This window comes from Lepisosteus platostomus, chromosome 5 (genome assembly GCF_059453375.1).
Source record: "Lepisosteus platostomus isolate fLepPlt1 chromosome 5, fLepPlt1.hap1, whole genome shotgun sequence".
Taxonomy (NCBI): Eukaryota; Metazoa; Chordata; class Actinopteri; order Semionotiformes; family Lepisosteidae; genus Lepisosteus; species Lepisosteus platostomus.
Window position 1 is genome coordinate 20,030,413 of NC_142615.1, and position 27,503 is coordinate 20,057,915.

General features: G+C 52.9%; 6 non-coding genes across 6 annotated transcripts; 2 read left to right on the top strand and 4 right to left on the bottom strand.

Annotated features, from left to right (window-relative positions):
* Positions 1–16,136: 16,136 nt before the first annotated feature.
* trnav-cac (transfer RNA valine (anticodon CAC)) lies at positions 16,137–16,209 on the bottom strand. The gene has a single exon. It is a non-coding gene; the product is annotated as a tRNA-Val (tRNA).
* A 1,526-nt stretch (positions 16,210–17,735) lies between these two features.
* On the bottom strand, positions 17,736–17,808 carry trnaf-gaa (transfer RNA phenylalanine (anticodon GAA)). The gene has a single exon. It is a non-coding gene; the product is annotated as a tRNA-Phe (tRNA).
* A 1,026-nt stretch (positions 17,809–18,834) lies between these two features.
* On the top strand, positions 18,835–18,906 carry trnad-guc (transfer RNA aspartic acid (anticodon GUC)). Its single transcript has one exon. It is a non-coding gene; the product is annotated as a tRNA-Asp (tRNA).
* A 621-nt stretch (positions 18,907–19,527) lies between these two features.
* trnav-cac (transfer RNA valine (anticodon CAC)) lies at positions 19,528–19,600 on the bottom strand. Its single transcript has one exon. It is a non-coding gene; the product is annotated as a tRNA-Val (tRNA).
* A 694-nt stretch (positions 19,601–20,294) lies between these two features.
* trnah-gug (transfer RNA histidin (anticodon GUG)) lies at positions 20,295–20,366 on the top strand. The gene has a single exon. It is a non-coding gene; the product is annotated as a tRNA-His (tRNA).
* A 574-nt stretch (positions 20,367–20,940) lies between these two features.
* Positions 20,941–21,013, bottom strand: trnav-aac (transfer RNA valine (anticodon AAC)). Its single transcript has one exon. It is a non-coding gene; the product is annotated as a tRNA-Val (tRNA).
* Between the last annotated feature and the right edge of the window lie 6,490 nt (positions 21,014–27,503).

The following is a 27,503-nucleotide window of genomic DNA, read 5'->3' on the forward strand; positions in this document are numbered from 1 at the left end:
GGGCTGGGCGTTTTGTTGGAGCGAAGTCCCCCTCCAGATAACCCATGAACCCCATCTCTACTGTCACTCCAGTCAGGACAGGAGGCTCTTCTGTACACAGAAGGGGGTGGGGGTGGGGAACAAGCTGCCCAGACCTGTGGTTGAAGCCGATACCCTGGCTTCTCTCCAGACACAGCTGGGTGAGCTCCTCCAGTCAGGACAGGGGGCTCTACTGTACACAGAGGGTGGCGGGGGTGTGGAACAACTCCTTTGTTCGGGACCTTGGGGCATTCTTGTTGTGAAAGGCACTATATAAAAAACTGAATTGAAATTGAATCTTACAGGTTTGGGTTTTTCAGAGATCTTGTCAGAGATCTTGTCTGACGTGCCCGTTTCAAAAACGTAACGACACTCCTCACGTCCGAGCGCCGCCGGTCTGTGACGTAACGTATCCTTACAGAACCATGACGGTTTCATCATGGACAGCACGAAAGCCCGAAAAGTGGTTGACGTTTTAATTTGGAAACGCCATGATGGATCCCAGTTTTTTTTATTTTGGAGGCCAAAGAGGACAAAAAAGGAAACGTCCGGAGTCTTGTAGCGTGAAAAGGGTTTAAATTTCGACTTAAGGAGTTGGCCATCGTTATATTTCGCGAGGTATAATACGGGGGGGAAAAGAACATTTATATTTATCAATCTACTAGTAATACTGGGTAGATGTCACGTTCCCCAAAGTTCAGTGCCTCTCTCTAATAAAGTAGAAACGCAACATTAAACTCCGTTCGAAACGGGAGAAATCACCAGGAAACGATACAACTGATGTCCGGAAAAAAAAAGAAAAAAAGAACTCCTATTCCCATTTGTAATGACCCCGTCATGTCTTTCCCGGTGTACGCTTCTCTTTCGGAGACCGTTTTTCTCTGGTGTTGTTTTGCTGTTGGAATAAATGCCGAGGTGACCCTTCTGTGTGGAGTCTGCGTGTTCTCTCCAGCGGGTTGTTTCCTCCACCGCAGGGGCTGGTCGAACCGGGGTCTCCCAATCGTCACAGAAGTGTGTGTCGTTTTGGGTGGTGGTGGGGGGGTGCATCGGGGATACTGCGCCCCGAGGGGGTGGCCTCTCACCTTGCTCCGGACGATGGGAGAAGACCTGTACCTTCACGAGTCCGGGTTGTGAAAACTTCTTCTGGCAGTTCAAAACGTTTCGAAGAGACTACAGCGCTACCCTGTTTTCCATTTCTATCGTGTATTATTATACAGTCATAAGTATCTGTCCTGATCACAGAGTCCCCCTCTCACTACCAGGACTTAAGCCCAGTGCAGCACCAATAATAATAATAATTAATAAGTCTGGACCCTCCCCTCAGAGCTCCTCCCAGGTCAGGGTGATCCCCTCCAGCCCCCCCAGTGTGCAACCCCCACCTGGATGATGCTCCAGTCCGCTCAGCACACAGCAGCTCTCAGTGGGGAGGAGAGCAGAGGGATGGAGCCAGTTCAGAGAGGGGGGGTGATTAGGAGGCAATCATGGGTCAAGACCATGGGGGGAATCAGGCCAGGACACTGGGGTAACACCCCTACTCTTCTCCAGAGACACCCCGGGATTGTTAATGAGCACAGAGAGTTAGGACCTCGGTTTGACGTCTCATCCGAAGGACAGCGCCTGTTTACAGTCCAGTGTCCCCCCTCACTATACTGGGGCATCAGGACTCACACAGACCACAGGGTGAGAGCGCCCCCTGCCGGCCCCACTCACACCTCTCCCAGCAGCAACCTTGGGGGGGGGGGAGGGAAAAAACCAAAAGCTAAACAGATTTTTTTTAAAAACATTTTATTGATGCTTTACAAAAGTCCAGTCCAGTCTGGTGTCCCTCAGCTCCAGTCCAGTCCAGTCTGGTGTCCCTCAGCTCCAGTGCAGTCCAGACTGGGGTCCCTCAGCTTCGGTCCAGTCCAGTCTGGGGTCCCTCAGCTTCGGTCCAGCACAGTCTGGGGTCCCTCAGCTTCGGTCCAGCACAGTCTGGGGTCCCTCAGCTTCAGTCCAGACTGGGGTCCCTCAGCTTCGGTCCAGCACAGTCTGGGGTCCCTCAGCTCCAGTCCAGTCGTCTGGTGTCCCTCAGCTCCAGTCCAGTCCAGTCCAGTCCAGTCCAGATCTTAGCAGGCACAGAACCAGGAAAGGAACCTGGAAAGAATATTGTTATTGCAGGTGTGAGGGACACAGACACAGACGTCACCATGACATCAAACAGCAAGAGGAGACTCCTCCTTGAATCACAGACACGACCGGGCGGCGCCCCCCTGTCTGCTCACCTGCACCTCCTCTTCCTCTTCTTGTCCTTCCCGGCAGCCTGCTCCTCCTCTCCCTCGCTCTTCCTCTCCTGAGCTACGGTCTCCGCCGCCTCCATCGGCTCGTCCTGATCTTCTGTCTCCACCGACACGCAGCTCAGGGACTTTAAAAAGGCGCATCGGCGCTTCTGAAGCAGAGACAGGAGAGTCACATTAAGAGTCGGACTGGACACTCCAGGACATGAACACTGCACTGAGAGAGAGAGAGGGGTTCATACAGACACACGACTGGACCCTCCAGGACATGAACACTGCACTGAGAGAGAGAGGGGTTCACACAGACACCCTGACTGACTGGACACTCCAGTACATGAACACTGCACTGAGAGAGAGAGGGGTTCATACAGACACACTAACTGGACACTCCAGTACATGAACACTGCACTGAGAGAGAGAGGGGTTCATACAGACACACTGACTGGAAACTCCAGTACATGAACACTGCACTGAGAGAGAGAGAGGGGTTCATACAGAGACACTGACTGGACACTGACTGGACACTGGACAGGAGTAAAGAGAGGATCAGAGCATTACCCACCTTATTTTTCTTCTGTCTCACAGGAGGTGGTGATTGGACCTCCTCCAGCTGGAGTCCGAGGAGGGAGAGAGGGGGCAGGAGAGGGACAGCACAGGGAGAGAAAGAGAGAGACAGGTGAGTCAAGTGTCCCAAGAGTACAGAGACTCTGCTGAGATCACACTCGCAGTGAGTGAGCCTGGGTGTAGCCCACTAATACTGACCCACTGGACACCATAGGACAGAGAGGAGGAGGAGGAGAGAGACAAACTGCCTGGACACCACAGGACAGAGTGGAGGAGGAGAGAGACACACTGAGGACAGAGAGGAGGAGGAGAGAGACACTGACAGACAGGGCTGAAAGAGAGAGAGACAGAGAGGCAGGGACAAACAGACAGTAGGCCGAGAGAGAGACACTGAGATCGAGGGACAGACAGACTGACAGACAGGGCTGAAAGAGAGAGAGACAGAGAGGCAGGGACAGACAGACAGCAGGCCGAGAGAGACACTGACAGACAGGGCTGAAAGAGAGAGAGACACTGAGACCCAGGGACAGACAAGACGGCGAAACTCCACCACAGACAGGACAGGAGGCAGGGTGGGACCAGCACTGACCTCCTTCCTCTCTCCTGCCGGAGGAGCTGTCTCCACCTCCTCTTCCTCCTGCAAGTCAAGAGACAGGCTAAGAGAGAGACGGGCTGGCGGGAAATCGGCGAACAGAGCTGAAGGCAGAGAGCCGGGGAGACAGGCCCAGCTGGGACAACGCAGGACAGACAGAGAGGACAGACAGGGAGACACACGAAGAGACACAGGGAGAGAGACCCAGCTGGGACAATGCAGGACAGACAGAGAGCAGGGAGACACACGGAGAGACACAGGGAGACAGGGCCCAGCTGGGACAACGCAGGACAGACAGAGAGCAGGGAGACACACGGAGAGACACAGGGAGAGAGACCCAGCTGGGACAACGCAGGACAGACAGAGAGCAGGGAGACACACGGAGAGAGAGAGGAGGGAGGGAGACCCAGCTGGGACAACGCAGGACAGACAGAGAGCAGGGAGACACACGGAGAGACACAGGGAGACAGGCCCAGCTGGGACAATGCTGGACAGACAGAGAGCAGGGAGACATGGAAAGAGAGAGGGAGAGAGACAGGGAGAGAGGGACAGACACAGAGACTCAGACAGAAGGACAGAAAGACAGAAAGAGAGAAGTGCAGATGGACAGATGACAGAGACAGAGAAAAGGACATATGGACTGATGGACAGAAAGACAGAAAAGGACAGAAAGACAGATGGACAGAAGGACAGACAGACAGATGGACAGAAGGACAGACGGACAGACGGACAGACTCTGCCCCACTTGCCTCGTCAGACATCTCAGCCTCTCTCCTTGCCCTCCGCACCGGGGAGCCCCAGGCGGGGCCTGGCGGGGCCGGGCGGGCGATGGGGGGCAGGACGGGCGGGGGCAGGGGCAGGGGCAGGGGCACCGCCCCGGGCAGCAGGGGGGGCTCGAGGGGCATGGCGGCGAGGAAGGGGGGGCGGCGGGGCGGGGCGGTCAGGGGCCTGAGGGGGCCGGAGGGGGGGGCCGGGGGCGGGGAGCGGGGGGGGCTCTCGGGCGAGGAGGGGGGGGACACCGAGCGGAACGAGTCGGGCGACCCCGGGAGCTCCAGCTGCAGCTCGGCCGCCCTCTCCAGCTTCTGGACGAGCTCGGGGAAGCACGAAGACACCACAGGATTCTGTCCAGCGGGGAGAGGGGGAAACACAACGCAGGGGGGATGAGGAGCAGAGACTATGCCTGGACAGGTGAGTATGTCCAGTGTGTCCAGTAAGAGTCTGGACAGGTGAGTGTGTACAGTGTGTCCACTGAGAGTTTGGACAGGTGAGTGTGTACAGTGTGTCCAGTAAGAGTCCGGACAGGTGAGTGTGTACAGTGTGTCCAGTAAGAGTCTGGACAGGTGAGTGTGTACAGTGTGTCCACTGAGAGTGTGGACAGGTGAGAGTGAACAGTGTGTCCAGTGAGTGTGGACAGGTGAGTGTGTACAGTGTGTCCAGTGAGAGTTTGGACAGGTGAGAGTGGACAGTGTGTCCAGTGAGTGTGGACAGGTGAGTGTGGACAGTGTGTCCAGTGAGAGTTTGGACAGGTGAGAGTGGACAGTGTGTCCAGTGAGTGTGGACAGGTGAGTGTGGACAGTGTGTCCAGTGAGAGTCTGGACAGGTGAGTGTGGACAGTAAGAGTCTGGACAGGCGAGTGTGTCCAGTGTGTCCAGTAAGAGTGTGGACAGGTGTGTCCAACAGTAAGAAGCTGTCTTACCCTGTAACCCAGCTCAGGGGTGTTAGGGGGTGCTCTGTCTCCTCCCCAGATCTCACCTTCAGGTCGTGTGAAATGCCGGACCACTAGGAGACGCTGGAAACGAGGACACAAGACAGAGGTCAGGTCCACAGAGCTCACTCAATCACTACAGCAAGCAGAGACCTCTCGGCCATCAGGACTGTGGGGGTCAGAGTGGGGAGCTGTAGGGTATCGGGAGTTTAGGGGTCAGTGTGGAGAGCTGTAGGGTATCGGGAGTTTAGGGGTCAGTGTGGGGAGCTGTAGGGTATCGGGAGTTTAGGGGTCAGTGTGGGGAGCTGTAGGGTATCGGGAGTTTAGTGGTCAGTGTGGGGAGCTGTAGGGTATCGGGAGTTTAGGGGTCAGTGTGGGGGGCTGTAGGGTATCGGGAGTTTAGGGGTCAGAGTGGAGAGCTGTAGGGTATCGGGAGTTTAGGGGTCAGTGTGGGGAGCTGTAGGGTATCGGGAGTTTAGGGGTCAGAGTGGGGAGCTGTAGGGTATCGGGTTTAGGGGTCAGTGTGGGGAGCTGTAGGGTATCGGGAGTTTAGGGGTCAGTGTGGGGAGCTGTAGGGTATCGGGAGTTTAGGGGTCAGTGGGGGGAGCTGTAGGGTAGATGTGGGGCACCGGGCCCACCACAGGGCGGCCGGTCCAGTTTCGCGGAAGGCGACTGGGTCAGACTTACGGAAAAGCACCGGGCCTGACCGGTGTGACCTGTGAAGACGCCAAACAGCCCATCTCCGAGACAGCTCTGACCAAATAGCCCAGCCCAGTCGTGTCGCGACTAGGGGCCTTGGGCAGTCTCTACAGTGTGTCCAGTGAGAGTGTGGACAGGTGAGTGTGTACAATGTGTCCAGTAAGAGTCTGGACAGGTGAGTCTCTACAGTGTGTCCAGGAAGAGTGTGGGACGTTCAGAGGCAATCTGTGCTCTCAGAAGGCTATAATGGACCTGCGACCCTGTCTCTTGAGCCGAGGCGTGTCCTCAGTCAAGATCACCACTGGGAGTGTCTCTCCTCGTCTGGAGGTGTTACCGTGAGACCTGGTCTGTCAAGCGCTTTGCGTTGCTATGTGTGTGAAAGGTGCTCTATCGGTGAAGTTTATTATTATTATTATTATAATACAGCGAGCGCTGCTGGGGGCGGAGAGGCCAGTCGGAGGAGGGCTGGACGCTGGACGCTGGATGGTGGGCGGGAGGGGTGGACTTATGACGCCTCGCCGGGCCCGGGTCCTGCTGCGACCGTGCACGGCCGTGAGGCATCTCTGTCGGTCCATCGTCCTGCCGAGACAAGCAGAGTCACAGAGCGGAGGGGAGGGGGCGGAGCCACACAGCTGGGCGGCTTGTTCCCCACCCCCGCCCCCCTCTGTGTACAGAAGAGCCTCCTGTCCTGACTGGAGGACCTCACCCAGCTGTGTCCTGAGAGAAGCCAGGGTATCAGCTTTGTTCCACACCCCCGCCACCCTCTGTGTACAGTAGAGCCTCCTGTCCTGACTGGAGGAGCTCACCCAGTTGTGTCTGGAGAGGAGCCAGGGTATCAGCTTTGTTCCACACCCCCGCCACTCTCTGTGTACAGTAGAGCCTCCTGTCCTGACTGGAGGAGCTCACCCAGCTGTGTCTGGAGAGAAGCCGCCGCTCTGTGACGTCAGGCGGCTCATTGTGACGCCTCCGTGACGTCGCACCCAGCCGGGTGTCCCTGTACGACCCCGGTAGTCACCACCTCGGACAGGCAGGGGAAACGGGTCCAGCTGTTTCCGGCCCAAGGGTTACAAAAGCTGCACTTGAATTTAAAGACAAAATCACGTCAAGGGCGCATTCAGCACCACCACGTCCAACACGAGTTTCCGTGGGGTTTGGTTCAGTGAAATTAGCATCCCCCCCGAACCCCAAATCAAAGAAAGACCAACCTCCACTCCCCTCTAGCGCCCAAGGGCGGAAATTTCGGGCCACGCCACGTCCAAAAAACACGGGTACCCCCCCGTCCTGCGGGGAAAAGAAACGCCATTTTCTTTTCCGAGCGCTGCGTGGGACCTCACGACCCCCCCCCCCCCCCAAAAAAAAAACGGGCTTCGCAGACGAGGAAAACCAGGCACGTCGACCTCTCTACAACACCACCCGGCTGTTTCTGTTTCAAACCGTGGGAAAAAAATAAATACAATTTCGCCCCTCACCGACCGCTGCGCAAAAAAACACAACTTCACGCTACAGAAACGGCCTGTGTGAGGGGGGGGGCACGGGAAAAAAATAAAACCTGCGTGTTTTCGGCAGAGTAAGCTCAGCGGGGAAACTCCCTGAATCTCGGGGTTGCTTCTTGAACCCCGAAAACGACCTTTTTTCTCTCTCTCGTTTTCTTGGTGTCTGGGACGTTCACGAACTCCACCGCGTCGGTGCGATTCCCAGCGGGACGTGAACATAACCCCCCCGTGGGGTCGAGAGGACCACCACCCGCAGGGCTGAGCTTTTACTGCCGTGTCCCGCTTTCACTCTGGCGATGAAGGAGGGAATCAAGGAGGAGAATTAATATTGTGATCCACCAGTCCATCACAGGACACACACACACCCTGGACAGGACACCAGTCCTTCACAGGATACCAGTCCATCACAGCCGATGTCTCATGGGTGTCCAGGCTGGGTACCATCTGTCCATCACAGGACACACAGACACACACACTCACACACCCTGGACAGGACACCAGTCCATCACAGGACACACACACATATTATATTTCGCGAGGTATAATACGGGGGGAAAAAGAACATTTATATTTATCAACCTACTAGTAATACTGGGTGGATGTCACGTTCCCCAAAGTTCAGTGCCTCTCTCTAATAAAGTAGAAATGCGACATTAAACTCCATTCGAAACGGGAGAAATCACCAGGACACGATACACCTTGCTCCGGCCGAAGGGAGAAGACCTGTACCTTCATGAGTCCGGGTTGTGAAAACTTCTTCTGGCAGTTCAAAACGTTTCGAAGAGACTACAGCGCTACCCTGTGTTCCATTTCTATCGTGTATTATTATACAGTCATAAGTATCTGTCCTGATCACAGAGTCCCCCTCTCACTGCCAGGACTGAAGCCCAGTGCAGCACGAATAATAATAATAATTAATAAGTCTGGACCCTCCACTCATGGCTCTTCCCAGGTCAGGGGGATCCCCTCCAGCCCCCCCAGTGTGCAGCCCCCACCTGGATGATGCTCCAGTCCGCTCAGCACACAGCAGCTCTCAGTGGGGAGGAGAGCAGAGGGATGGAGCCAGTTCAGAGAGGGGGGGTGATTAGGAGGCAATCATGGGTCAAGACCATGGGGGGAATCAGGCCAGGACACTGGGGTAACACCCCTACTCTTCTCCAGAAACACCCCGGGATTGTTAATGAGCACAGAGAGTCAGGACCTCGGTTTGACGTCTCATCCGAAGGACGGCGCCTGTTTACAGTCCAGTGTCCCCCGTCACTATACTGGGGCATAAGGACCCACACAGTCCGCAGGGTGAGCGCCCCCTGCTGGCCCTACTAACACCTCTCCCAGCAGCAACCTCAGTTTTTCCCAGGAGTCTCCCCTCCAGGTACTGACCAGGCTCCCACCTGCTGGGCTCCAGTGGGGAGGGGGCTGCCAGCTGGGAGCTGCAGGGTGAGATGGCTGCTGGGCAAACGATGGCTAAAGAGCTTCCTAGGACACCCTGGACTTCGTGGTCGACTTCCTTCTCTTCAGACGGAGGTGGCTTGAAATCTGTCTCGTTTCAAGGAGTATTGGACACGATGCCCCCCCTGCTATATCCCCGCCAACTGGTGGCACGCCGACGACGAGGGCTCTCGGCCTCAATCCGTCAACCACAAACTCTCCGGGATGAAAGAGAAGGACAGACTCTGTTCGTTCGTTTCGGTGGGGGGGGAGGGAAAAAACCAAAAGCTGAACAGATTTTTTTTTTTTATTGATGTTTAACAAAAGAACAAAAATTACAATACAGATTAAGTCCAGTCTGGGGACCCTCAGGTTAGGTCCAGCACAGTCTGGGGCCCCTCAGCTCCGGTCCAGCACAGTCTGGGGCCCCTCAGCTCCGGTCCAGCACAGTCCAGTCCAGATCTTATGCAGACGGTCTGAGGACTCAGGTGGAGATAATGTGAAAGTTTTCCACAGTCCAGTCTGGGGTCCCTCAGCATCAGTCCAGACTGGGGTCTGGGGTCCCTCAGTTTCAGTCCAGTCCGGTCTGGGGCCCCGCAACTTCAGTCCAGTCCAGTCTGGGGCCCCTCAGCTTCAGTCCAGACTGGGGTCCCTCAGCTTCAGTCCAGACTGGGGTCTGGGGTCCCTCAGCTTCAGTCCAGTCCAGTCTGGGGCCCCTCAGCTCCAGTCCAGTCCAGTCTGGGGCCCCTCAGCTCCAGTCCAGTCCAGTCTGGGGCCCCTCAGCTTCAGTCCAGACTGGGGTCCCTCAGCTTCAGTCCAGACTGGGGTCTGGGGTCCCTCAGCTTCAGTCCAGTCCAGTCTGGGGCCCCTCAGCTCCAGTCCAGTCCAGTCTGGGGCCCCTCAGCTCCAGTCCAGTCCAGTCTGGGGCCCCTCAGCTCCAGTCCAGTCTGGTGTCCCTCAGCTCCAGTGCAGTCCAGACTGGGGTCCCTCAGCTTCGGTCCAGCACAGACTGGGGTCCCTCAGCTTTGGTCCAGTCCAGTCTGGGGCCCCTCAGCTCCGGTCCAGTCCAGTCTGGGGTCCCTCAGCTTCAGTCCAGCAAAGAATGGGGTCCCTCAGCTTCGGTCCAGCACAGTCTGAGGTCCCTCAGCTTCGGTCCAGCACAGTCTGGGGTCCCTCAGCTTCAGTCCAGCACAGTCTGGGGTCCCTCAGCTTCGGTCCAGCACAGTCTGGGGTTCCTCAGCTTCGGTCCAGCACAGTCTGGTGTCCCTCAGCTTTGGTCCAGTCCAGTCTGGGGCCCCTCAGCTCCGGTCCAGTCCAGTCTGGGGTCCCTCAGCTTCAGTCCAGCAAAGAATGGGGTCCCTCAGCTTCGGTCCAGCACAGTCTGAGGTCCCTCAGCTTCGGTCCAGCACAGTCTGGGGTCCCTCAGCTTCAGTCCAGCACAGTCTGGGGTCCCTCAGCTTCGGTCCAGCACAGTCTGGTGTCTCTCAGCTCCGGTCCAGTCCAGCCTGGTGTCCCTAGGCTCCAGTCCAGTCGTCCGGTGTCCCTCAGCTCCGGTCCAGTCCAGTCCAGTCCAGTCCAGTCCAGATCTTATCAGGCACAGAACCAGGAAAGGAACCTGGAAAGAATATTGTTATTGCAGGTGTGAGGGACACAGACACAGACGTCACCATGACATCAAACAGCAAGAGGAGACTCTTCCTTGAATCACAGACACGACCGGGCGGCGCCCCCCTGTCTGCTCACCTGCACTTCCTCTTCTTGTCCTTCCCGGCAGCCTGCTCCTCCTCTCCCTCGCTCTTCCTCTCCTGACCCACGGTCTCCACCGCCTCCATCGGCTCGTCCTGATCACCTGTCTCCACCGACACGCAGCTCAGGGAGTTGAAAAAGACCCACCAGCGCTTCTGAAGCAGAGACAGGAGAGTCACGTTAAGAGTCGGACTGGACACTCCAGGACATGAACACTGCACTTAGAGAGAGAGGGGTTCATACAGACACACTGACTGGACACTCCAGTACATGAACACTGCACTGAGAGAGAGAGAGAGGGGTTCACACAGACACACTGACTGGACACTCCAGTACATGAACACTGCACTGAGAGAGAGGGGTTCATACAGACACACTGACTGGACACTCCAGTACATGAACACTGCACTGAGAGAGAGGGGTTCATACAGATACACTGACTGGACACTCCAGTACATGAACACTGCACTGAGAGAGAGAGGGGTTCATACAGACACACTGACTGGACACTGACTGGACACTGGACAAGAGTAAAGAGAGGATCAGAGCATTACCCACCTTCTTTTTCTTCTGTCTCACAGGAGGTGGTGATTGGACCTCCTCCAGCTGGAGTCCGAGGAGGGAGAGAGGGGGCAGGAGAGGGACAGCACAGGGAGAGGAAGAGAGAGACAGGTGAGTCAAGTGTCCCAAGAGCACAGAGACTCTGCTGAGATCACACTCGCGGTGAGTGAGCCTGGGTGTAGCCCACTAATACTGACCCACTGTACACCACAGGACAGAGAGGAGGAGGAGTAGAGAGACACACTGCCTGGACACCACAGGACAGAGAGGAGGAGGAGAGAGACACACTGCCTATATAAAGCATACCCACCACAGGACAGAGAGGAGGAGGAGAGAGACATACTGACTGGACACCACAGGACAGAGAGGAGGAGGAGAGAGACACACTGACTGGACACCACAGGACAGAGAGGAGGAGGAGAGAGACACACTGAGGACAGAGACACTGACAGACAGGGCTGAAAGAGAGAGAGACACTGAGAACCAGGGACAGACAAGACGGCAAAACTCCACCACAGACAGGACAGGAGGCAGGGTGGGACCAGCACTGACCTCCTTCCTCTCTCCTGCCGGAGGAGCTGTCTCCACCTCCTCTTCCTCCTGCAAGTCAAGAGACAGGCTGAGAGAGAGACGGGCTGGTGGGACATCGGCGAACAGAGCTGAAGGCAGAGAGCCGGGGAGACAGGCCCAGCTGGGACAACGCAGGACAGACAGAGTGACAGACAGAAAGGAAGGAGAGAGAGAGACAAAGATGAAGGCACAGAAAGACAGCGGGCAAAGAGAAAGATTGAGATTGAGGGACAAACAAACCGAGAGAGAGAGAGGAAGGAGAGAGAGAGAGACAGAGATCGAGGGACAGACAGACTGACAGACGGGGCTGAAAGAGAGAGACAGAGAGGCAGGGACAGACAGACAGCAGGGTGAGAGAGACAGAGATCGAGGGACAATAATTTGGTTTCGAAATTTATTCTGAAAATTTACAATCATTCACTCCTGAAAAATATCGAGTTCAAATTATACATTATGTACAATATTGTAATCAACATATGGCTAATCATCAAAAATAGAAAAAAACTGTACTGGGGGACACAGCTGGCTGTGCTGTTCTGGACAGAACACACTGAGGTCCAGTTTCCACCTCCTGCAGGATCAAACAGCACCTCCACTGGCTCTCCAGTGAACGGAGGGACAGACAGAGAGGCTTCAGGCTGCAGGGTGACAGTGTTTCTATGAGCTGAAAGACAATCAGGACAGAGGATGATATAAGAACACACTCTGTCAAGAATATAGAGCCCTACTGTAGACCTGCTTACCACCCACAGTGACGATCACAGTGCTGATACTGCTTCCCTTAAGGTCCCTCACTGTGTAGTTGCCCTGATCAGCTGGAGTGAGGGAGCGGAGTGTCAGAGAGCTGTTCTGCACTGACACTCACTGTTCGTACCTGGGGCCAGGGAGCCCTGCGCTGCTCAGTAAGACTATACGAGACTGGACAGATCCTGCAGGATCAAACAGCACCTCCACTGGACCAGCAGTGTGGAGGGAGAGAGACAGAGAGGCACCAGGCTGCAGGCTGTGGACTTCTGAGTGAGCTGAAAAGGGACAGGTAGAAACATGTTGAATATTTAGTTTTACAACAATACCTTGAGTTTGGACTGCGATCAGCTTCATTTTGTATTTCAGCTGTGAAAATGCAATTTCAAAAATGCACGCCCCAGTCATGTTAGGTTCAAGTTACAGTTGCATCACAACTCAATACATTTGCAATTCACTTCAAATGTTGTTTTTGTTTGATCCAGTCTGTCCTCACCTAAAGGAGATACTTACTTTTAACACCTTTTATTTCTTCTGGGAGGTTAACTGGCTCTGAGATAATTGTTCCTGGTGTTTGTGTTGTGTATGCCTTGCAATGGAGGGGTGAGAAAAAATTGACTTATTACTTTATAATGAATAATAATTGCTTACACTTATATAGTGCTTTTCTGGACACTCCACTCAAAGCGCTTTGCAGGACATGGGGACTCCCCTCCACCACCACCAATGTGCAGCATCCACCTGGATGATGCGACGGCAGCCATAGTGCGCCAGAACGCTCCCCACACACCAGCTATCAGTGGGGAGGAGAGCAGAGTAATGAAGCCAATTCATAAATGGGGGTTTTTAGGAGGCCATGATTGGTAAGGGTCAATGGGAAATTTGGCCAGGACACTGGGGTAAAACCCCTACTCTTTTCGAGAAACACCCTGGGATTTTTAATGCCCACAGAGAGTCAGGACCTCGGTTTTACGTCTCATCCGAAGGACGGCGCCAGTTTACAGTCCAGTGTCCACATCACTAGACTGGGGCATTAGGACCCACACAGACCGCAGGGTGAGCACCCCCTGCTGGCCCCATTAACACCTCTTCCAGCAGCCACCTTAGTTATTATTGTCGAGAAAGAAAGAATATTAGGAACATGAAAAGGCTGAATGTCTTAAATGCATTTTTTATACTGAAACAGAGAGGCACACACACGTCATTACAAACACACACCCGCACAGAGACGTCCTAAAGCGCCTTGTTCACAATTATGGGCTCCAACAGGAACTAAAAACGCCAGCCTGACAACTCGAGCATTCAAACCAAGAACCCAAACGTTGGCAGCCTGTGCAGAAAAGCATAAAGAACCACAAGTCTTCTCTTTTGGGAGGAAAAGCACACAGTCCCTCCCTCACACTCCTGATTTCCTTAAATAGCTCATTCTTCATCTCTGGCTCCTACATACAGTATAGCAGCACTCAGTCTGCTTTGAATAAGTCATAAGTCCAAGATTTGTTTTATCTGTTCCTCTTGTCTAGGCCTAGAGCTGCTTTTCATAAAAGAGCTGTTTGCATAAATAGCTAGGGTTACAGCTGAAGACACCAGCTTCATCCCCCAGTGTGTTATATATCGGGAGCAAGAGAAGAGGGCCAGGCCGTGCCTTTTCATAGATTTTTCTTCTGAAAAGTCGGGTTCTCGGAGGCAGATTTAGCCCCTCATGCATTGTAGAGATAGACAGGCGCTCACAGCTAGAGAGATAGACACAGTTAGAGCTGCACCTTCACACAGAGTCAGACCCGTACAGAGACGTCCTCTTGTTTAAACAAATACACAAACCTGATGGTGCTCACAATGATCCAGACACACACACACACACACACACGTGACATCAGCAGTCACTCTCGCACACTGGACCCCAGCTCAGTCCTCACCTCCAGCTCCTGTGAACCGCTTCGAACAAACTGCATGAAGAAAATTAGGTTGCGTTCCGGTAGCAGGCCATCCTGGGCACCAGCGTGAGTTACACACTCATTTGTAAAAGCCCTTCCGCATCGTCGGGCATGCTTCACAGTGCTGGACCTGGGGTGTGGGTGCTGTCTGTGTGGAGTTTCCATGTTCTCTCCCTGGTCTGTGGGGGTTTCCTCCAGGTGCTCCAGTTTCCACCCACAGTCCAGGGACAGGCTGCCACTTTCACTGGGCAGAGCACCGTCGCCGTGGCAGCATGGTGGGTCGGATCTGATTTCAGTCTTTATTTCCTTTTTTAGAGGTCCTGTAACCAGGACCTGTTCACTGCCACGACGGACAGGGAAGCACGTCATCACTGGACATCCTCTTACCTCCTGTGGCAAAGGGCAGCTGATGAAGCTTTGTGCTCGCCGGATCATGGCAATCGCCACTCCACCCTGATCCTGGCTCAGCACAGGGCACCTGGGTTCACTCCCTTCAGACTAAAGAGACTCAGTTCCTCCGGCCTGTCAGTGTGAGACACCCCCTTCAGACTAAAGAGACTCAGTTCCTCCGGCCTGTCAGTGTGAGACACTCCCTTCAGACTAAAGAGACTCAGTTTCTTCAATCTGTCAGTGTGAGACACTCCCTTCAGACTAAAGAGACTCAGTTCCTCCAGCCTGTCAGTGTGAGACACTCCCTTCAGACTAAAGAGACTCAGTTTCTTCAATCTGTCAGTGTGGGACGCCTACACCAGCTTCGAACGCCTGTACACAATACCGCGGACCGCCTGCCAGACCAAATTCTGGGCTTACAGCAAACCACCCATTACATACACCGGTGTCTTCCCCGGGCCAGAGGAATTCAGGAACTCACGTTTACTCCGTCATCTCAGGCGATTCTCGCAGGGAGCAGAGACTTCCCAATCGATCAGAGAGAGTCGGGACTTGTTTTTTAAAAAAAGAGGAGTCCTTACCTCTTAGTAATGTGAGCGCTGACCGTCTCTCCTGCGGATGGGAAGTTCTGCGCCTTCTGGAGCATCCGCCAACTACGCCAAATTTGTTGTAACAGAAGGAATAAGGTTCTGGATCCCGAGATGAAGTAAAACAGATGAGTGTATTGCACGCAAGAAACAATAAAGCCGAAGTCTTGTTTCCCGCAAGAAACAACAAAACGGAAGTATTGTTCGATGTGCCGGTACAAACTTTTAGGTTATATAGTCCTTCCTTGCTGCTTCAGACGTCATTCGGTGTTATGGTAAGGGGGGGTCATGGTATTTGTCCAGTTAAGAGACCCTGGCCAAATGGTCAGTTTAAGATTATGCCCCCTCACATCTGGAATCATAATCAGTAAACCCCCTTTCCTGCCATAAACCCCTGTTGCTGCTAGGCGGCGCAGTCGTGGTGCACAAAGAACGCTTTGAGAAGCGTCAAAGGCAAGTCATTCCGAGTTGGTCGTTTGTGTTTTCCGTTCAGACGCGAAATGCTGAAATGATCTCTCGGCTCCTCGGTTGTCATTTCTGCTCCGTAAAGGAATCACAGCACGCGTCGGCTTCCAGCACGGTGGGTCGGGACACGATGCCGGGGGTCGGAGAGAGCGATGTCTTCCTCGTTAGTATAGGACCTGTCACCTGTCCCCACCTGTCACGCGGGAGACTGGGGTACATCAGGACGCGGATTGAAGTGAAAGCAGGATGCGCTGTGACATGCACTGTGCAGATCCCGCCACACTAAGAGGTGGGTCCAGTGGGTCTGTTCGATCACAGCGCTAGGCGAATCCCCAATCCCCTTTTGTGCTTGGCGACAAAAGATGTCTGTTTCCGCCCGGTTTCGAACCGGGGACCTTTCGCGTGTGAGGCGAACGCGATAACCACTACACTACGGAAACGGTGGTAAGATGTGCCCAGCGGCCCAGCGCTGAGCTTCGCCAATGCGATTCAGCTGCTTCCAGTGCCTTTATTGGAGTGCGCTGATGGACCGTGCTCTCTCTCCAGAGACCAGCACGCCTGTCATGGACGGAGCAGGAAAGGCGGCGCCACATTCTACAGCCCTCTCCACGCAATCGACGAAATCGGGCTACTGAAGTGGAGAAAATCGCCTCTCCAGAAAGTGCAAATATCATCTTGGAGACTATAAATCCTATTGCCGAAGGTCAGCCCTGTCTACCAGAGTAACCCTCCCACAGCGATGATCAGCTCGTCTCACACGCGAGAAGTTTCGGTTGGAAACAAGCGCCCCCTCTTCTCGCACGTTTTGCACGTTCGAGTAGTTTTAATGCGGCTCTTTCATACACGGTGCTGATCTTTTGGAAAGCAGGAGGCAAAACCGAGTCGAACCGCCTGGGTGAAAACCAGGAACCCTAACCGCTAGACTATATGGCAGCGAACAACCATGCTGTTCCCGGCATCATGCAAGCAAACTACATAAATATGAGAAAACACGCAAGAGAGTTGTCACTCAGAGTGTCGAAGGGTCGATGTATACTGGGGCTCAGTTGAAATGCAACGTCAGGACTTTTCCGAATTATGTCACACGAAGAGAGCACAGCCCTTTCCGCCCTGCCGCGTGTGTCTCGGTAACTCGCTGTGATCGTATAGTGATCAGTACTTTGCGTTGTGGCCGCAACAACCCCGGTTCGAATCCGGGTCACGGCAGAATAGGGGCGTCTGCTTTTACCACTCGCACGAATGAAGGCAAAAAAAAGCCAATCGACGTGAACGAACGGCGCTTTACAGAGGAGTACTGCCTGACTGGATCGTTGATGAACGACAGAGGCCACTCCGACCTCTTCTCGGTTTTCTTCAATGACTTACTAAGGATCTTCTTCACATTCGCCCATGCAGGGGAAGCCAGTTACACCAAAGCAAACGCAGGAAAGTGCATTTCAAGCAGAGACCAGGAGGGACTTGTTTACACCGAGAGTGGGCGGGGAATGGAACAATGCGCCCAGCCCTGTTGCTGGAGCCGATTCTTGATGAGCTCTTGGGCTCACTAAGAGGCCCCCGCTGGATGCTAATCTTTCTGTTGTTCTTGCAGGTCCTGCGCTGCTTTTGAGCCGACAGAGCTCGTCCTGGTCTGTCGGCACAGCCCAATTGCAAATGATCGGCTCCGCGTACAGAAGGAACGTGCGTTTGGTACAAGAGTGCACGAAGGCACCGGAAATACATTGGGAACAAATGACCGGTCGCTCAAGACCTCTGTGAAGTACAGGAGCGTGCAAAACGAGGCTGGCTGTTTCCGCCCGGTCTCGAACCGGGGACCTTTCACGTGTTAGGCGAACGTGATAGCCGCTACACTACGGAAACCTGCAGGGACCGCTGCTGGTTTCTCGCTTGCGTTTCGGGCTGAGAAAGGGACGCGTCACTGTAGGCAGGGGGCGCTGGAGAGAGGAACAAAGGGCGCGATGAAACAAAATGCCGAAACCCGGGATCGAACCAGGGACCTTTAGATCTTCAGTCTAACGCTCTCCCAACTGAGCTATTTCGACAGTGTGCAGCGCCCCCAGCCACCTGCTCCAGCCTTCCTGTGTTGTGGCATGAGCGCACCAAGAGTAGCGGGAGAGTGTTGCAGGAACGTCACTCAGAAGGAAAGCCACCCAGCTGCGCCCTCTGAGCTCTGTCCAGCGCATCTTCCTCGCATGGACTCCTGCCTGCGACGGGCAGGAAACAATTAGCAAGAACAGAACGACACCCCATGGGTGTCTCATGACCGCACCTTAGGTTGTGACACGTGCAGGTGTGAGGGGTTGCCGGGCTACTTTGGAGCAGAGCTTGGGCGGAGGGGGGGCGGGAAAGCAGACAAAGAGGTGACACCTCAAGGTCTGCACGATCACAGCTCTCCGCCGCCCCAGGCTTCCGCTCGATAAGCTACTGGACACACCCGCCCCTCCTCACACAGACCGTGGAAAAGCCCCCGAGTGGGAGGGCTCTCTCTTCCTCCCAGGAGCTCTTGGACACGACGCACAGACAGGGCGCGGGGAGCCGCCGCCTGCAAACACGGCTCCAGGCAGGACTCCACTCCGCAGGAGCCGCAGAGCAGAGGAGATGAGGGCAGCTTAGCTCCTGTGCAGAGACCTGAGCTGTTGTTGCTGTGGATGCTGTCTTTTCTGCACTCGGGGTAGGAGTGAATGTTGAGTTGCCCTTAGAAATGAAGCAGAGCACTTCAACGGCACGGGTGTGTGTGTGTGTGTGCGCCCTGGTGATTCTGGGAGACAGATCGAACCTGGGCTAAAAGAGAGGGGGCTAAGCCCTCTTCCATTTGCTAGTTCAAAGTTGTACAAACCATTTGTATCTGCTAGGCGGCGCAGTCGTCGTGCACAAAGAACGCTTTGAAAAGCGTCAAAGGCAAGTCATTCCGAGTTGGTCGTTTGTGTTTTCCGTTCAGACGCGAAATGCTGACATGATCTCTCGGCTCCTCGGTTGTCATTTCTGCTCCGTAAAGGGATCACAGCACGCGTCGGCTTCCAGCATGCTGGGTCGGGACACGATGCCGGGGGTTGGAGAGAGCGATGTCTTCCTCGTTAGTATAGTGGCAAGTATCCCCGCCTGTCACGCGGGAGACCGGGGTTCGATTCCCCGACGGGGAGTAGCTTTTCTTTCACCTCCTTAGAGAAATGACTGCCTTTCACTTCTCTGTTTTCTTTCACAGCGTCGTGCACCTTTTCATTGCTCTCGCTTTCAGAGCCTCCGCACGGCACACGACTCGACATCAGGAAGCACATTGAAGTGAAAGCAGGAAGCGCTGCGACATGCACTGTGCAGATCCCGCCACACTAAGAGGTGAGTGGGTCTGTTCGATGCACAAAGAACGCTTTGAGAAGCGTCAAAGGCAAGTCATTCCGAGTTGGTCGTTTGTGTTTTCCGTTCAGACGCGAAATGCTGAAATGATCTCTCGGCTCCTCGGTTGTCATTTCTGCTCCGTAAAGGAATCACAGCACGCGTCGGCTTCCAGCACGGTGGGTCGGGACACGATGCCGGGGGTCGGAGAGAGCGATGTCTTCCTCGTTAGTATAGGACCTGTCACCTGTCCCCACCTGTCACGCGGGAGACTGGGGTGCATCAGGACGCGCCTTGAAGTGAAAGCAGGATGCGCTGTGACATGCACTGTGCAGATCCCGCCACACTAAGAGGTGGGTCCAGTGGGTCTGTTCGATCACAGCGCTAGGCGAATCCCCAATCCCCTTTTGTGCCTGGCGACAAAAGATGTCTGTTCCCGCCCGGTTTCGAACCGGGGACCTTTCGCGTGTGAGGCGAACGTGATAACCACTACACTACGGAAACGGTGGTAAGACGTGCCCAGCGGCCCAGTGCTGAGCTTCGCCAATGCGATTTAGCTGCTTCCAGTGCCTTTATTGGAGTGCGCTGATGGACCGTGCTCTCTCTCCAGAGACCAGCACGCCTGTCATGGACGGAGCAGGAAAGGCGGCGCCACATTCTACAGCCCTCTCCACGCAATCGACGAAATCGGGCTACTGAAGTGGAGAAAATCGCCTCTCCAGAAAGTGCAAATATCATCTTGGAGACTATAAATCCTATTGCCGAAGGTCAGCCCTGTCTACCAGAGTAACCCTCCCACAGCGATGATCAGCTCGTCTCACACGCGAGAAGTTTCGGTTGGAAACAAGCGCCCCCTCTTCTCGCACGTTTTGCACGTTCGAGTAGTTTTAATGCGGCTCTTTCGTACACGGTGCTGATCTTTTGGAAAGCAGGAGGCAAAACCGAGTCGAACCGCCTGGGTGAAAACCAGGAACCCTAACCGCTAGACTATATGGCAGCGAACAACCATGCTGTTCCCGGCATCATGCAAGCAAACTACATAAATATGAGAAAACACGCAAGAGAGTTGTCACTCAGAGTGTCGAAGGGTCGATGTATACTGGGGCTCAGTTGAAATGCAACGTCAGGACTTTTCCGAATTATGTCACACGAAGAGAGCACAGCCCTTTCCGCCCTGCCGCGTGTGTCTCGGTAACTCGCTGTGATCGTATAGTGGTCAGTACTTTGCGTTGTGGCCGCAACAACCCCGGTTCGAATCCGGGTCACGGCAGAATAGGGGCGTCTGCTTTTACTACTCGCACGAATGAAGGCAAAAAAAAGCCAATCGACGTGAACGAACGGCGCTTTACAGAGGAGTACTGCCTGACTGGATCGTTGATGAACGACAGAGGCCACTCCGACCTCTTCTCGGTTTTCTTCAATGACTTACTAAGGATCTTCTTCACATTCGCCCATGCAGGGGAAGCCAGTTACACCAAAGCAAACGCAGGAAAGTGCATTTCAAGCAGAGACCAGGAGGGACTTGTTTACACCGAGAGTGGGCGGAGAATGGAACAATGCGCCCAGCCCTGTTGCTGGAGCCGATTCTTGATGAGCTCTTGGGCTCACTAAGAGGCCCCCGCTGGATGCTAATCTTTCTGTTGTTCTTGCAGGTCCTGCGCTGCTTTTGAGCCGACAGAGCTCGACCTGGTCTGTCGGCACAGCCCAATTGCAAATGATCGGCTCCGCGTACAGAAGGAACGTGCGTTTGGTACAAGAGTGCACGAAGGCACCGGAAATACATTGGGAACAAATGACCGGTCGCTCAAGACCTCTGTGAAGTACAGGAGCGTGCAAAACGAGGCTGTTTCCGCCCGGTCTCGAACCGGGGACCTTTCGCGTGTTAGGCGAACGTGATAGCCTCTACACTACGGAAACCTGCAGGGACCGCTGCTGGTGTCTCGCTTGCGTTTCGGGCTGAGAAAGGGACGCGTCACTGTAGGCAGGGGGCGCTGGAGAGAGGAACAAAGGGCGCGATGAAACAAAATGCCGAAACCTGGGATCAAACCAGGGACCTTCAGAGCTTCAGTCTAACGCTCTCCCAGCTGAGCTATTTCGGCAGTGCGCAAAGCCCACAGCCACCTGCTCCAGCCTTCCTGTGTTGCGGCATGAGCGCACCAAGAGGAGCGGGAGAGTGTTGCAGGAACGTCACTCAGAAGGAAAGGAACATGTGACCGGTCGCTCAAGACCTCTGTGAAGTACAGGAGCGTACAGAAAGAGGCTGTTCCCGTCCGGTTTCGAACCGGGGATTTTTCGCGTGTGAGGCAAACGTGATAACCGCTGCACTACGGAAACGGTGAGAAAAGGGACCCACTGGCAGTGAGTATTGAACCTTATTGCATTACTGCTCCCAACCAGTTGATATCAATTTAATTCCTAAGGGTTATGTTCTTGTTTTGAGTATCTCATGTAGACGTTGTAAACAAGTTCAATTACGAAACGGTCTAAATGAATGATATACTTATGTCCTCTTGATATGTGTAACTCTTTGTAACTGAATGAATTTATATCTTTTGTATTCTGTTAAGCCTTACGATAAGATCTGTTAGGTTTGCATGCATATTCTATATATTGTATCCTCGTGTATTAGTACCTGTGTGTGCATTGTTTGAGTTATGTCGCATGGTTGGATTCTAAACCATTAAAATAATCAATTTTGTGATTTACTGCCACAAAAATAATTGTCCCAGTAAATGCCCAAACCCCTACAGAACTGGTGCCTCGTGAGAGAACACTACAACAGTGTGTGATATCCTGTCCCAGCCTGAGGAGCAGACAGCGAGCCTGTCTCTTAATAATGCTAATAATACAGTGTGTGATTCCCTTCCCCAGCCAGAGGAACAGACAGTGAGCCTGTCTCTCAATAATAATACAGTGTGTGATCTCCTGTCCCAGCCTGAGGAACAGACAGTGAGCCTGTCTCTCAATAATAATAATACAGTGTGTGATTCCCTGCCCCAGCCAGAGGAACAGACAGTGAGCCTGTCTCTCAATAATAATACAGTGTGTGATCCCCTGTCCCAGCTTGGGAAACAGTGAGTCAGCCTCTCAATAATTATAATGCAGTGTGATCTACTGTCCCAGCCAGAGGAACACACAGTGAGCCTGTATCTAAATAATAATAATACAGTGCGTGATCTCCTGTACTAGCCTGAGGAACAGACAGCGAGCCTGTCTCTCAATAATGATAACCTAGTATGGAATGTCCTGTCCCAGTCTGAAGGACAAACAGTGAGCATGTCCCTCAGTTATAATAGAACAGTGTGTGTTCTCCAGTCCCAGCAGGAGGAACAGACAGTGAGTCTGTATCTCAATACTAATAATACAGTGTGTGATATCCTGCCCCAGCCTGAGGAACAGACAGTGAGCCTGTCTCTCAATAATAATAATACAGTGTGTGATTTCCTGTCCCAGCCTGGGGAACACTGAGCCTGTCTCTCAATACTAATTATACAGTGTGTCATTTCCTGCCCCAGTCAGAGGAACAGACAGTGAGCCCGTCTCTCAATAATAATAATACAGTGTGTGATCTCCTGTCCCAGCCTGAGGAACAGACAGGAGTGAGCCAGTCTCTCAATAATAATAAAGCAGATTATGATCTGCTGTCCCAGCCTAAGGAACAGTCAGGAAAGAGCAGGTCTCTCTATAATAATAATACAGTTTGTGATCTCCTGTCCCAGCCTGAGGAACAGACAGTGAGCCTGTCTCTCAATAATAATAATACAGTGTGGGATCTCCTGTCCCAGCCTGAGGAACAGTGAGCCTGTCTCTCAATAATAAAAATACAATGTGTTATCTCCTTTCCCGGCCTGGGGAACACTGAGGCTTTCTCTCAATACTAATAATACAGTGTGTGATATCCTACCCTAGCCTGAGGAACAGACAGTGAGCCTGTCTCTCAATAATAATAATAGAGTGTGTGATTTACTGTCCCAGCCTGAGGAACAGACTGTGAGCCTGTCTCTCAATAATAATAATAGAGTGTGTGATCTCCTGTCCCAGCCTGAGGAACAGACTGTAAGCCTGTCTCTCAGTAATAATAATAGTGTGTGATTTCCTGTCTCAGCCTGAGGAACAGACAGTGAGCCTGTCTCTCAATAATAATAATCCAGTGTGTGATCTCCTGTTCAAGCCCAAGTGAAGACACAGTGAGCCTATCTGTCAATAATAGTAATACAGTGTGTGATCTCCTGTCCCAGCCTGAGAAACAGACAGTGAGCCTGTCTCTCAATAATAATAATACAGCGTGTGATCTCCTGTCCCAGCCTGAGGAACAGACAGTGAGCCTGCCTCTCAATAACAAGCCAATGTGTGATCTCCTGTCCCAGCCTGAGGAACAGAGAGTGAGCCTGTCTCTCAATAATAATACAGTGTGTGATCCTCTGTCCCAGCCTGAGAAACAGACAGTGAGCCTGTCTCTCAATAATAATACAGTGTGTGATCCTCTGTCCCAGCCTGAGGAACAGACAGTGAGCCTGTCTCTCAATAATAATAATACAGTGTGAATTCCTGTCTCAGCTTGTGGAACATACAGTGAGCCTGTCTCTCTATAATAATAATATAATGTATGACCTCCTGTCCCAGCCTGGGGAATATACAGTGAGCCTGTCTCACTATAATAATAATACAGTGTCTGATCTCCTGTCCCAGCCTGAGGAACAATGAGCCTGTCAATCAATAATAATACAGTATGTGATGTCCTGTCTTCGCCTGAGGAACAGAGAGTAAGCCTGTCTCTCAATAATAATAATTCAGTGTGGGATCTCCTGTCCCAGTCTGATGAACAGACAGTGAGCCTCTCTCTCAATAAAAATAATACAGTGTGTGATCTCCTGTCCCAGCCTGAGGAACAAACAGTGAGCCTGTCTCAAAATAATAATAATACAGTGTGGGATCTCCTGTCCCAGCCTGGGGAACAGTGTGCCAGACTCTCAATAATATTAATAATAATAATACAATGTGATCTACTGTCCCAGATTGAGGAACAGACAGTGAGCCTGTCTCAAAAATTATACAGTGTGTGACCATCTGTCCCAGACCGAGGAAAAGACAGTGAGTCTGTCTCTAAATAATAATAATACAGTGTGGGATCTCTTGTCCCAGCCTGGGGAACAGTGAGCCAGACTCTCAATAATAATAATACAGTGTGATCTACTGTCCCAGCCAGAGGAACAGACAGTGAGTTTGTCTCTCAATAATAATACAGTGTTATCTCCTGTCCCAGCCTGGGGAACAGTGAGCCTGTCAATCAATAATAATACAGTATGTGATGTCCTGTCTGAGCTTGAGGAACAGAGAGTAAGCCTGTCTCTCAATAATAATAATACAGTGTGTGATCTCCTGTCCCAGACTGAGGAACAGACAGTGAGACTGTCTCTCAATAATTATAATAATACTGTGTGAGCTCCTGACCCAGCCTGGGGAACATACAGTGAGCCTGTCTCTCTAAAATAATAATTCAGTGTGGGATCTCCTGTCCAACTCTGAGGAACAGACAGTGAGCCTGTCTCTAAATAATAATAATACAGTGTGTGATCTCCTGTCCCAGCCTGAGGAACAGTGAGCCTGTCAATCAATAATAATACAGTATGTGATGTCCTGTCTGAGCTTGAGGAACAGAGAGTAAGCCTGTCTCTCAATAATAATAATACAGTGTGGGATCTCCTGTCCCAGCCTGGGGAACAGTGAGCCAGACTCTCAATTATCTTAATAATAATAATACAGTGTGATCTACTGTCCCAGCCTGAGGTACAGTGAGCCTTTCTCTCAATAATAATATAGTGTGTGACCATCTTCTGTGGTCTGTTTCAATTCCGCCCGCGATGAGACACCGAGGAGAAATGAAGAGCCCCAGTCGCGCTAGAAAATCACCCGGGAAAGAGACTTTCAATGTAGGAAAAAAAAGTCGTTAGTAACAGACATAATATGTTTGTTTTGTTTTTTTAATCGCTGCGATGTGTGACTAAGCTCATACGACTAAGAGTTGCCCCCTTTGTCTAGATCTGGTAACCTGCTCGTCGCTGGTGGGCCAGATCGTGTCCCCCGTCACTACACTGGGGCATTAAGACCCACACAGACCGCAGGGTGAGTGCCCCCTGCTGGCCCCACTGAGAGGTTGTATCCCACCTCCTCCGCTCTCTGCGAAAAGCAGTATCTTCAGGCCCTGACATCCCACCCCTGCCACTCTCTGCGTAAATAAGTATCGTCAGGCCCTGACATCCCACCCCCGCCACTGTCTACGTAAAGTAGTATCGTCAGGGCCTGACATCCCACTCCCGCCACTCTCTGTGTAAAGTAGTGTCATATGGCCCTGACACCAATCCCTCCACTCTCTGCATAAAGCAGTGTCTTATGGCCCTGAAACCCTCCCCTCCACTCTCTACATAAAGCAGTGTTGTCAAGCCCTGACATCCCTCCCCCACCACTCTCTGCGTAAAGCACTGCCGTATAACCCTGACACCCACCCCTCCACACTCTGCGTTAAGCTGTGTTGTCAGGCCCTGATATCCCACCCCCGCCACTCTCTGTGTAAAGCAGTGTCATATGGCCCTGACATCCCACCCCCACCACTCTCTGTGTAAAGCACTGCTGTATGGCCCTGACATCACACCGCCACCACTCTCTGCGGAAAGCACTGTCATATAGCCCTGACACCCACCCCTCCATTTTTTGCATAAAGCAGTGTCGTCAAGCCCTGCCACTCTCTGCGTAAAGAAGTGTCGTATGGCCCTGAAATCCCACCCCCACCACTAACTGTGTAAAGTAGTATCGTCAGGCCCTGACATCCCACCCCTGCCACTCCCTGCGTAAAGAAGTGTCATATGGCCCTGACATCACACCCCCACCACTCTCTGCCGAAAGCACTGTCGTATAGCCCTGACATCCCACCCCTCCACTCTCTGCATAAAGCAGTGTCGTCAAGCTCTGACATCCCACCCCCACCACTCTCTGTGTAAAGCAGTGTCATATGGCCCTGACATCCTAGCCCCGCCACTCTCTGTGTAAAGCAGTGTCATATGGCCCTGACATCCCACCCCCACCACTCTCTGTGTAAAGCACTGTTGTATGGCCCTGACATCACACCCCCACCACTCTCTGCGGAAAGCACTGTCGTATAGCCTTGACACCCACCTCTCCACTCTCTGTGTAAAGCAGTGTCATCTAGCCCTGACATCCCACCCCCTCCACTCTCTGAATAAAGAAGTGTCGTATGGCCCTGACATCCCACCCCTCCACTCTCTGCGTAATACGGTATCGTCAGGCCTTGACATCCAACCCCCGCCACTCTCTGCGTAAAGCAGACACGTTACAGACATTTACAACAAAGACATATTATAAAATATTGACATATACTGTAGGCGGCTGGAGCATTATTGGGAGACAGACTCACTGTTCCTCAGGCTGTGACAGGAGATCACATACTGGGCTGCCAGATCAACTGAGTTCACTCCTCCCTCTCCCAGTAGGATTGGGACCCGTTGTGATTCTGGCAGGTGTGGGAACTCTGGGATTAGATTTCTGAATTTCGGGAAGAATGTTTCTCTAATCCCAGAGTATCTGTCACAGTGCAGTAGGAAGTGCACCTCTGTCTCTATTTCTCCCCGCTGGCAGTGGGAGCACAGCCTGTCCTCTCTGGGCAGCCAGGTCTGCCTGTGTCGCCCAGTTTCTATGGCCAGGTTGTGGTCACTGAGCCTGTACTTCGTCAGGGTCTGTTTCTGTTTGTTATTTTTTATTTTGGTCAAATATTCAGCTAGTGTGTATTGTCTGTTTAAGGTTCTGTAGCATTCCAGTTTATGTTGTGTTTGTGTGTGTGTGTCCCAGTGTGTGAGATATTGCTGTTTGATCTGTGCTGTGATGTGGTTGAGTCTGGGTTGTGGTGCTCTAGCAGTGCTGTCCTGAGGCTGGTTAGTGTCGGTGTCAATCACTGCGAGTGTGATCTCAGCAGAGTCTCTGTACTCTTGGGACACTTGACTCACCTGTCTCTCTCTTTCTCTCCCTGTCCTGTCCCTCTCCTGCCCCCTCTCTCCCTCCTCGGACTCCAGCTGGAGGAGGTCCAATCACCACCTCCTGTGAGACAGAAGAAAAATAAGGTGGGTAATGCTCTGATCCTCTCTTTACATCTGTCCAGTGTCCAGTCAGTATCCAGTCAGTGTGTCTGTATGAACCCCTCTCTCTCTCTCAGTGCAGTGTTCATGTACTGGAGTGTCCAGTCCGACTCTTAACGTGACTCTCCTGTCTCTGCTTCAGAAGCACTGGTGCGTCTTTTTAAAGTCCCTGAGCTGCGTGTCGGTGGAGACAGATGATCAGGACGAGCTGATGGAGGCGGCGGAGACCGTGGGTCAGGAGAGGAAGAGCGAGGGAGAGGAGG